Source organism: Nanorana parkeri, unplaced genomic scaffold, assembly GCF_000935625.1.
Source record: "Nanorana parkeri isolate BGI_ZX_2015 unplaced genomic scaffold, ASM93562v1 scaffold1050, whole genome shotgun sequence".
NCBI classification, from domain to species: domain Eukaryota; kingdom Metazoa; phylum Chordata; class Amphibia; order Anura; family Dicroglossidae; genus Nanorana; species Nanorana parkeri.
The window spans coordinates 539,304-552,169 of NW_017307318.1; positions in this window are offsets into that span (position 1 = coordinate 539,304).

Consider the following 12,866-nt stretch of genomic DNA (forward strand, 5'->3'; position numbering starts at 1 on the left):
GGCCGGCGCCCCCCCCCCCCCCCCCCCCTCCCTCTTCTCACTTCTCCATTCAACTCTCGTCCAGTAACGCGATACGTCTCTCGCCATCCCAAAGGATTATTGGAAATGAGAACTGACAGTTTAGTACACGGCCGGCTTTGTGCAAGATGTTGTTCAGACAGCCCAGCATGCACTCCAATTATACTGCAACCATTGCAAAGAGTGATACAGATAGGAGATGCCAGATAAAAGTTATATCACATAGCAGATTCCTATCACTCCCTGAAGCTGGACATACACTATGCAATCTAATTGTACAATCACCTTTAGGGTCACCATACATGTTACAATCTCTGTACAATCAACTTTAGAGCTACCAAAACTGTAATAGGAGGACCCACCTTACACATCCAATTAATTTGAATCCAATCAGGCAGGCCCCAGCACTACATAGTTGTTGGTAAATCCAAAGCTGGCCATACACCTATAGATTTTCTGCAGATTTTTTATGGTCAGATGGAAAAAGTTTCAGTATCTAGCTAGTCGGCCCCACTGGCTCTCAAAATACCTGAACAATGCCTGCATCCAATCAGATTGCTCAGGTATTTTGACAGCCAGTGGGGCCGACTGGCAAGATACTGAAGCTTGGCCCAGTGGGAGATTACTCCATCCACACAGTTTCGCCTAAATGGAGGAATCTGCTGCACTTTTTCCATCTGACTATAGAAAATCTGCAGATAATCTATAGGTGTATGGCCAGCTGTAGACCAATACTATGTAATATGAGGACCTACCTAATCTATCCAATCAATTTGTATCAAGGCAAGCAGGTCCTTGTACTGCATTGTTGTTTGTAGATCTAAGGCTGGCATTACACAATTTAATTGTACAATCTCTGTACAATCTTCATTACATTTAATAAAACTATGTAACACACCTAAAACATTCTATACAATTTGTATCCAATCAGGAGATTGTGTAATCAGATTGTATAGTGCAGGGCCAGCTTAAAGGAGAGTGTACAATCAGATTGTAATGTGTGTGGTAAGCTGAAGGCTCATCATACACATTACAATCTAACCATACAATCTTTGTAGAATTAACTTTAGATCTACCGAAACAATGTAATATGAGTTTGTACCTATACTTTTCAATGATTTTATGTCCAATCATACAGGCCCTAGTAATACATTTTGGAAATACAAAACCATATTAGTGACATTCTGTTAAATGTCTTTTCAGCTGTAGATGGCGCTATAGTGCAATGTTACTCTCTATGTTCATACTTATCTATGAAACGCAGGAAGCTGTTTTTCTAGACATGTGCACAGCAAAAAAAATCGTTTTCAGACGAAACAAATGAAAACGAAAAACATTTTCATTTGTTTCGTCAAAGGAAACAAATTTTTATGTTGTTTTCGGATTCGGAGGCAACAAGCCTCCGAATCCGAAACCGCACACTGCTGCTGCAGAACGAGCGGCAGCCATATATTTTGGTGAACACCAACATGGCGGTGCCCACATATTTGAGCACCGCCATCTTTGTGTATAGCAAGATATACTCCAAAATGGCGGTGCGCATGCACAAAACGCGCTGGCGGCCGATATGGCCACCGCTCGTTCAGTGCGTGAAGTCACCGTCATGTGATGTCATATGCTCTGCCTCCAAGATGGCGGGGAACATGCACAGAACACCCCGGTGGCCAATATGGCTGTCACACGTTCTGAAAACGAATTTATGTACTCCAGAATATAGTTTTCGTATATTCTGGCATATAATAAATTCATTATTTCGGATTCGGACGAACCGCCGAACCAACTGATTTTCGTTGATTTGCAGGTTCGTCCGAATCCGAATGCACATGTCGTTTTTTATATATATATTTTTTTCTCACAATGCTATATTCAGATGTAACGTTCTTCTATGCAAGTAAATCTTAATTCAGCATACCTCAAGGTCTCAGTGCTTCATCTAATCACATAACCAACACTGAACAGAACATTGCAAATCAACAAGAGCCGCATCCAAGCTGCTGAAAGATGGCAAGTAGTTCAGATATGAAATTTGCAAATCGCAAAGCTCAACAATAGCAACTACCCGCTATTGTCAGGTTGGTGATGGTAGGAGCCCAGACGCAGGGGACTTGCCAGTACGATTGGTACCTCTACTCAAGTACACTTGGATAACGCACAATCTTCTGCGTAGTGGTAGCCAGGACAGGGGGCAGTCCAAGAGCACGGTAGCAAAATCACAATCCGGAGTCGTAGAAAGTAGCAGGGGTCGGGTCAGTCAGCAAAGTATCAGGGTCACGGAACAGGCCAGGGGTCGGTAATAGGAATCAGAAACGGGTATAACACCAGGCACTTAAAGAACAAGCTAAACAATAACCAAGCACTTAATGACTCACCCAGCCTGCTTATACCTGTTGGCAATGAGATGATGTCATTTCCAGGGGCGGGCCACTTCCTTGTAGGGGCATGCACTGTCCCTTTAAGAGGCGGTTCAGTGCTCGTGCGTGCCTCTTCCTGCACAGCTCTGGACGATGGAACAAGCGGACACCACATACAGCAGCCGTTGGGCTCTGCATTGCACAGGAAGACCACCCGGTGGCGCGAGACCCTGTTGGAGGTAACAGGTAAGTCCTGTTACAGCAAAGACAACTTGTGGCAAGTACTGACTACAGACAGGCCCACTATTGGACCCGTGGAGGAATGGGACAAGAAAAAAAAGGCAAGCAAAAGCAATTATAAGTCTGCTAGTGGAAGACGACCAGCTCATCCACACAAGAAAAGAAAATACAGCTAAAGGTATGTGGACTGCATTACATAAACTGCATGAGTGTTCAAACCTAAACAGTAAACTATATCTGCTACACATGCTATATAAGATGAGGCTAGAAAAAGGCCAGGAAATGTGAATGACATGCTGGAAATCATACAACAGCTACGTGCAATTGGAGCAGAAACTAAATTTAGCCACGTGGTGGCAATACTGCTATGCAGCCTTCCACGGTCATACAGTGCTCTTATTAACGCTCTAGAAACCAGACATGAGAAGGAACTAACACTGGTATACAACAAAGGAAAATTAATTGATGAATATGACAGAAAGAAAGAAAATATGCACAATGAAGAAAACGAGAAAGCCCTTAAGATGCATGAGAGCAAAACACAGAATCAGAGCGTGTTTTCTGGGCACCTGAAAAAGGACTGTTCGATCTGGAAAGCCGAGCAGAGAAAGCGAGAGGCACCCACAAAAGAAAAAGCTAAGGCAGCTACAAAGGAAATTACAGGCTCATGATTTAAAGTGACTCAGTTGAGTATACCACGCGGATGGTATATTGACTCAGGCGCAACAAGTCACATGACTAGTGATGAGACCATTTTCACAGAAATTGATTTCAGTGAAAAGGACAAAGTCTTCCTAGCAAACAGGAAAGTATTGCTGCAGACGGTAGCGGTCAAGGATTCTTGAACTGCACCACACCGTCAGGGGACAAGCACAGTATCCTCGTGAAGCATGTACTGTATGTGCCAGACCTAGTTACATAGTTAGTCAGGTTGAAAAAAGACACAAGTCCATCGAGTCCAACCTATAAAAAGAAGAAAAAAAAAAAAGAAGAAAAGCCTAAACAGAACGCTATGCCCACAATTACCCAATGGAAACCAGAAATTATATGCAACAACAACAAAGCAGGAGAATACATCAGTAAGTAGGCAGAATCATATCACAGGATATGGTACACCAGACCAACACACAATACACTCCTGAACAAAATGGTGTAGCAAAACGGAGAAATCGCACTCTTATAAAAATGGCCAGATGCATGCTGTCAGACGCCCACTCCCTAAGAAATACTGGGGAGAACCTACAGAATACCTACAGAACAGACTACCTTCAATAGCCGTTGAAAGAACCCCATTTGAAGTGACATTAGGACAGAGTACATTGATGGACATTATGTATTCCGAACCCCAAGTTGTCATATACAGCTAAGACTCGTAGCATAATCGACCCAACATCATGGGAAGACATTAAAAAAATTACCAAACCGCAAAGCCAATCAATGGAGACAGTCAGTAGAAGAAGAAATGACTGTGTATGCGCTCACCAAGCCATTGCCAAAGGATCATCACAGTTTCCTTCGAGAGAAGCTAAATGTCTTATAGCAGCGCATATGCTGTTGAGAAGGAGTGTTGGAAATACAACAGCATATGACTGACATTTCAATGTTAAATGTCTTTTGAGCTGTAGATGGCAGTATTGTGCAATGTTACTCTCTATGCGCATGCTTATCTATGATACACAGAAAGCAGTTTTTCTCTATTTATGTTTTCCTCACAATGCTGTATTCAGATATAATGTTCTTCTAAGCAAGTCAAACTTAATTCAGCATTCCTCAAGATCTCAGTGCTTCATCTAAACATAACCAACAGATCGAAAGGAGATTGTATAATCAGATTGTAACATGTAAGGTGAGTGTGAGGCCATGGCGGGGAGATCTCTGTGCTTGCATTTCCAGGTCTGCACATCTCCAGTAAAGCTGCGTATACATTTCCTGTAAATCTCTTTAATTTGGCTTTTCGGATTTTATAATCAAAGGATGTCGGGCTGAAAGCGGCAGACAGGGCCACCCACTGAGCACATTTCAGCCAGTTCATCAATAACCAGACAATGCCCGTTCAGCTTTACCGGGTTTTAAGCCGGCCATACACCAGTAGACTTTTATCTTAAAACGTTTGTTTTTGGAACGCTCGATTTTCTAACAGCTAGTGGGGTCTAGTCTAGTAGTCTGTGTTCGTTCTTTGACTATAGTGACAAGAAATATCGGTGTTTCTGAAGGAATGAAATCCTCACCGTGAATGTGATTTCCATTCTGCAAAAATCTTATGTATTGTAATGTTCATGTGCTCAGCACAAAAGAAACATTTTTAATATTTCTGTGAAAATATTTCACTCAGGAAGCCGATCGTGATGAACTTTTAACGGATTTGAAATGAAATCAGATGACGGCGAGATGGAATTTTCTGATGAACAATATCGAACGAATGTTCCAACACAATTCTAATAGAATGTGGCAAGATTCTCACTTCCTGTTAAGTTTTTCATTTATTTTAAAGTGAAATTCCATGTTTTAGAAAAAGAAAAAATAAATGAAGATTTTCTCAAAAGATTTATTTATTGATTTGTTATATTTTTGGCACATTGGAGCCAGTAAGGCATTGCAACCCCAATCAGTAGAGTAGTGGATTGGTAGATCAGTGGAACAGTGGATCAGTAGCTCAGTAGATCATTGGATCAGTGTAACAGTAGATCAGTAAATCAGTGGATCGGTAGATCAGTAGAACTGTGAATCAATAGATTAGTAAATCAGTGGATCGGCAGATCAGCGGAATTGTGAATCAGTGGATCAGTAGCTCAGTAGATCATAGGATCAGTATAACTGTGGATCAGTAATCCAGTAAACCAGTGGATCAGTAGCTCAGATCATTGGATCAGTGGAACAGTGGATCAATAGATCAGTAAATCAGTGGATCAAAAGATCAGTAAATCAGTGGATCAGTAAATCGGTAGATCAGTGGAACAGTAGATAAGTCAAAGAGTGGATCAGTAGATGGGTGGAATCAGTGGATCAGTAAATATGCAAATCAGTGGTACAGTGGATCAGTAGCTCAGTGGATCAGTAGCTTAGTGGAATAGTAGATCAGTGGATTAGTAGATCAGCAGCTCAGTAGATCAGTAGAGTGCATTTGCACTGCTTGCTTTACCTATTAACATTAGCACAAATATTTACATGGATCCAGCATAAAATACAGTCATGCGCAGGACCACATACTCAGATTTTTTCATTTTTCAAATCTGAACGCAGCTTGCTGATCTGTACACCCTGTGTGCATGGGCCCATAGAATGTAATACACCTGCATTAAGAGAAAACCCCCCGGTGTACTGATAAAAACTAGGGATGCACCGAAATTTTTACCACTAAAACATTTCAGCTGAAAATGGTACTATGGGCAAAATGCCGATAGTACAAAAACAACTGAAAATGCACTCTTCTCTTCTCCCCGCTGGGCACTGGCTGCAAGCTTTGGTCTGTGTCCCCTCGGTTCCCTGCTGCTCTCACCCGCTTGTGTCAGCAAAGGCAACGGGGATTGGAGGGGACACAAAGCCGCTCCAACTGCCAGCTCCCAACGGTGAGGAGAAAGCTGTCAGGGGGCCAAGCTGGGCGGAAAGCTCCGGCAGTATGAGGTGGAACTTCAATATTGGTAAATATGTTAAATATTTGAATATTTACCGATCCTATGCTGTACTGAGCAAACACTGAGTGATCAGTACTGATCACTCGGTGTTTGTAAATAATTGAGGATAGTGATTATTATGTCCCCAGTGCTATACATCTGGTTCATTTAGGAATGGGGAAATAGTAAATATTTACTATCTGCTCAGTTTATGAAGGAATAGGAAGCAGCTCAGTACAGAGGCTTCCTGCCCATTCATGACTGGGTTAATAGTAAATACTTACTATCTCCAGATTGTGAATGAACAGGAAGCCTCTATACTGAGAACTTCCTGTTCACTGAGTGCTGGGGCTGTAGAAAAAGAGATTGAGGACTCTGTGTCCTCAATCTCTTTTTTTCTATTTTAAAATGGAGGAATGGGACAAGAAAAAAGGCAAGCAAAATCAATTATAAGTCTGCTAGTGGAAGACGACCAGCTCATCCACACAAGAAAAGAAAATACAGCTAAAGGTATGTGGACTGCATTACATAAAATGCATGAGTGTTCAAACCTAAACAGTAAACTATATCTGCTACACATGCTATATAAGATGAGGCTAGAAAAAGGCCAGGAAATGTGAATGACATGCTGGAAATCATACAACAGCTACGTGCAATTGGAGCAGAAACTAAATTTAGCCACGTGGTGGCAATACTGCTATGCAGCCTTCCACGGTCATACAGTGCTCTTATTAACGCTCTAGAAACCAGACATGAGAAGGAACTAACACTAGAATACAACAAAGGTAAATTAATTGATGAATATGACAGACAGAAAGAAAGAAAATATGCACAATGAAGAAAACGAGAAAGCCCTTAAGATGCATGAGAGCAAAACACAGAATCAGAGCATGTTTTCACTATAAAAAGACTGGTCACCTGAAAAAGGACTGTTTGAGGTGTGTTTAGACCCCTAATATTTCTCCAAAGTAAAACAAAAATAAACTCTGATGAAATCACGTGTCCTATAGACGTAACGTACGTAGGGAGGAGCTTGGGAGTAAACCGAAAGATGGCAGCGCTGCAATGTGTACTAGGAGAGTTTAATCTCTTTAAATGCTTTTTTATCATCTCTGTTTGCGAGTATGTTTGTACCATATTAAACTTTAAATGATTTTACGGAGTACACTATGGAGTTTCCTGCTTTTGTCTCCAGTTTCTAAAATTCGTTAATATCGAGTGAGAGAGTCTTTACCACTGGAGAACATCATCCTTACAGTGGAGGAAAAAGAGGACGTTTTTCACTGTTAAAACATTGGGTGTCTTCCCGCCTGGGATTGTAAAAGGGAAGTGGAGTTTCTAGACCTTTATAACGTAAGGTCGCATTGAGAGTTCAGAGTTATTCTATAGGGAGTGGAAGGTGGAAATCAAAAGGAACACAAAGGAATTGTTTTTTTTTTTAATTGTTTTTATTTGGTTTTCACAGAGGTTAAGGTACAACAGTACAACATACATCACCTGAGTTCCAACACTCAGGGGCACATCTTACATAACAGTTACAACAAAAACCTTCCTGTCCCCCCCCTAACCCCATCCCTCCCTACAACCAGAGCTGTGTGATCCGCATAACATTCATGTACTTCAACTTATAGGACTCCTGTTCAGAGCATTAATATGTGGGTTAGGAAAACTCCTTCTGCAACTCTGCATATGTGGGAGCCCCACCATCCGGGTCTTTCATTTCTCCAGGGTCCCTACGTAATCAAGTATCACTCAATCCTACAGCGTTCAGACTGTTCCACCTCAGTTGTACACAGGCAACGTTCTTATTCCGTACAGTTCACTCATCAGCCCCGGTGGAAAAGGCATCCAGCCATTTCCCCCAAACTTTGTAAAATTTCACTGGGCAGGCTCTATGAATATATGCTGCCTTATACATTGGAATAGCAGACTCCACCAAACCTCTCCAATTCTCCAAGGTAGGCGGGGTCGGCTTCTTCCAATTCAGGACTATCAGTTTCCTAGCGTAAAACAATAGAATTCCCAACAGTGTGCTGGTAGCATGTGTAGCCGTATTACGCTCTGTGAGGCCCAATAAGCAGAGCCCCATCTCCGGCTGAATCTCCAGCATAAGGAACCGCTTTATGAATTCTATGACCTCTACCCAATAGTTTTTAATAGCAGGGATTAAAATGGAGGAATGGGACAAGAAAAAAGGCAAGCAAAATCAATTATAAGTCTGCTAGTGGAAGACGACCAGCTCATCCACACAAGAAAAGAAAATACAGCTAAAGGTATGTGGACTGCATTACATAAAATGCATGAGTGTTCAAACCTAAACAGTAAACTATATCTGCTACACATGCTATATAAGATGAGGCTAGAAAAAGGCCAGGAAATGTGAATGACATGCTGGAAATCATACAACAGCTACGTGCAATTGGAGCAGAAACTAAATTTAGCCACGTGGTGGCAATACTGCTATGCAGCCTTCCACGGTCATACAGTGCTCTTATTAACGCTCTAGAAACCAGACATGAGAAGGAACTAACACTAGAATACAACAAAGGTAAATTAATTGATGAATATGACAGACAGAAAGAAAGAAAATATGCACAATGAAGAAAACGAGAAAGCCCTTAAGATGCATGAGAGCAAAACACAGAATCAGAGCATGTTTTCACTATAAAAAGACTGGTCACCTGAAAAAGGACTGTTTGAGGTGTGTTTAGACCCCTAATATTTCTCCAAAGTAAAACAAAAATAAACTCTGATGAAATCACGTGTCCTATAGACGTAACGTACGTAGGGAGGAGCTTGGGAGTAAACCGAAAGATGGCAGCGCTGCAATGTGTACTAGGAGAGTTTAATCTCTTTAAATGCTTTTTTATCATCTCTGTTTGCGAGTATGTTTGTACCATATTAAACTTTAAATGATTTTACGGAGTACACTATGGAGTTTCCTGCTTTTGTCTCCAGTTTCTAAAATTCGTTAATATCGAGTGAGAGAGTCTTTACCACTGGAGAACATCATCCTTACAGTGGAGGAAAAAGAGGACGTTTTTCACTGTTAAAACATTGGGTGTCTTCCCGCCTGGGATTGTAAAAGGGAAGTGGAGTTTCTAGACCTTTATAACGTAAGGTCGCATTGAGAGTTCAGAGTTATTCTATAGGGAGTGGAAGGTGGAAATCAAAAGGAACACAAAGGAATTGTTTTTTTTTTTAATTGTTTTTATTTGGTTTTCACAGAGGTTAAGGTACAACAGTACAACATACATCACCTGAGTTCCAACACTCAGGGGCACATCTTACATAACAGTTACAATCAATACCCTCCCGTCCCCTCCCTCCCTACCCCCATCCCTCCCTACAACCAGAGCTGTGTGATCCGCATACATTCATGTACTTCAACTTATAGGACTCCTGTTCAGAGCATTAATATGTGGGTTAGGAAAACTCCTTCTGCGACTCTGTATATGTGGGAGCCCCACCATCAGGGTCTTTCATTTCTCCAGGGTCCCTAAATAATCAAGTATCACTCAATCCCACGGCGTTCAGACTGTTCCACCTCAGTTATACACAAACAACGTTCTTATTCCGTGCAGTTCACTCATCAGTCCCAGTGGAAAAGGCATCCAGCCATTTCCCCCAAACTTTGTAGAATTTCCCTGGGCAGGCTCTATGAATATTTGCTGCCTTATACATTGGAATAGCAGACTCCACCCAACCTCTCCAATTCTCCAAGGTAGGTGGGGTCGGCTTCTTCCAATTCAGGACTATCAGTTTCCTAGCATAAAACAATAGAATTCCCAACAGTGTGCTGGTAGCATGCGTAGCCGTATTACGCTCTGTGAGGCCCAATAAGCAGAGCCCCATCTCCGGCTGAATCTCCAGCATAAGGAACCGCTTTATGAATTCTATGATCTCTACCCAATAGTTTTTAATAGCAGGGCAGTGCCAAAACACATGGCTAAACCCAGCCGGAGAGAAGGTACATCTCCAGCAAGTCGCCGGGCACGCGCTATAAATCTGGGCCAACCTTGCAGGCGTATAATATACTCTGTGCAACATCTTGTATTGTATCAATCTATCCCTAGTAGAAATTAAATGAGTGAAAGGATAGTCCCATACCTCTCTCCATTCTTCTTCAAAAAATGTCAGGCCGAAACCGATACCGAAAATGTTTTTTATTTTTTTTATATTTTATTTTTATTTATTTTTTATAAACTTTTTAATTTTTATTGCTCTTCTCCCTGCTGGGACACAGAGCAGCGCCCAGCGGGGATAAAAGAAATCACGTATGCGCCGATGTATCGGCAGGAAAATGGCACTTTCGGCATTATGCCAAAAGTGCCATTTTCGGCCGATATGTTTCGGCGGCCGATATATCGGTGCATCCCTAATGATTATGATGATGATATCTATACACATTATTTTGGCTACACCTATCTCACATCAGCACTTTGAAATGGTGATTCCCTTGATTCAATGCATAACTTTGGTTATAATCGGCCATATTTCGATGAACTGTTTATTTAATGCCATTTGTGAATTGGTTTATGTGTACAAATGTAATAGAATTGTATATTAGTAGAATTGTATATTAGTAGACTCTTTTGAGTCCCGTTCATTGCATGTCCCTATGGCCTCTAATGGAAGGAATATGCTTTGATACCCCTCTATGATAATAGTTAGCCCACTGTATAAATATAAAGCAAAGTAATCAATGTGAGAGCAATGTCAGTTTGGCATTTACTGTCTTTCCAAATATATATATTTATCTATGACTTCCAGAACGCATCCAGTAACTGTTTGAAGGACACATTATGGACAGGCTTACCTTCTTCCCCATTCGTTGGCCCGCATGGTCCCCTACTTCCCTTACCTCCCGGGTTCTTTGGGTTGGCTCTCCGGCTGTAGGGGCGCTTGTAGTAGGACAGAGATTCCATTAATGGTATTTATTTATGATTGATCTTTTTATGCAATGTGGAACCTTAATTTTAAATTTATAATAATATTTTGGAAATGTACAAATATTGATGTATTGATTACTAGATCCATATGATTATTATAGGCACCTCCATATTTTCCTGATGAAGCCTTGAGCGAAAAGCGTCAAACTGGACACAGGAGTCTGTTTAAACAGCCCCGATGCTGGCGACATACACTGTACGTCGTCAGTCACGAAGGGGTTAATAAAGAATATATATCTTTTTATACATTAAGCGACTTGTTTGTGTAATTTTGAACTGGGTCTCCTTGCATTTGATAAATTACACTTTTAAGCCCCATTTCTCTATTTTGTTTTTGTATTCGGCTTTTTTTTCACGCTCAGCATGTTCGGCTGACCCGAAGGGTAGAAGGAGTTCAACTCAGCCGATCCAACATCTGGATCGGCTGAGCCGAACCTCCGACAGGCTACTCACTGTTGTTTGGCCTATTCTCATAGGGGCCGAACAGCAGTGAGTGAATAGCCGAATGTCGCCCAGCGGCATTCATAGTTACATAGTATTTGGGGGTGAATAAAGACGTACGTCCATCAAGTCCAACCCATATAGGTCCACGCATCATCTTATTCTTAGGCATTCGGTTCGGCTATTCTGCTTGGTACCTCTGTGGTACCGAGCAGAATAGATAAACAGTTTTAAAAGTTTTAAAAATGTAGAAAACGATTGGGCGGAGCTAGCAGTGACAGCTAGCTCCATCCAACTGTTTTCTATTGGGCGGGACCAGCTGTCATTACAATGAGAGCTTTCGGAGCCGGCGGGGATATGAAAGCCGACTCTGCTAAGCTCTCATCCTAATGACAGAAGAGCGTCTGCTGGTTACCTCGTAACCAGCAGACGCTCTTCTGTCATTAGGATGAGAGCTTAGCAGAGTCGGCTTTCATATCACTGCTTGCTCTCCTAAGCTCTCGTCGTAATGATACATGGGCATCCCTGGTTATCATGTAACCAGGGACGCCCATGTGTCATTACACTGAGAACCGTGAGATGACGGCTGGCTCCGCCCAGCTGTCAGAAGCAGGCTGTCGGCCAGCCAATGGCCGGCCATTTGGCCAGCTTCGAATTTCCGTTTGGCTCAACTTCGGGGCTGTACGGGCTATAGTGAATAGCCCATACAGCAGCCCTGAACCGAAGGGGTCCTGGGGCCGAAGCTAGCCGAAGGACCAGTCGAAGCTACGGCAAGATCCTTCGGTAGCTTTGTGAATAACCCCCTTAGTGACAGTGACATTGTATGCCAGGTGACCACTTTTAGCTTTAGCTTTTAGAGAACAAAGATTAAAATGTTAGGTTTTAGTTTTAGGCCGAGTAGTACAGAAAAAATTCTAAAATCCTAGGAATGTGAGATTTTTCCAAATAAAGGACATATAAATAAATGTATTTATTGCATTTTTTTTTAGCTGTGCTGTTTGTGTCAAAAAATACTACAAATCAAAACTGGGGAAAAAGTGTTTACTTTACGTTTTTTCCTCTTTTTTTATATTTTATTTGTCCTAAGTGAGGCGTTAGGTACACATATGTGATATAATTATATAGCCCTATCTGTCCTCTAAAAAACAATATATAATATGTGTGGGTGCACTTTGTAAGAAAGTATATTACTGACGTGGAAGAATCACACAGCAAGAATGCCAAAAGCGCGTCAGTCATTTACTAACAGAAAC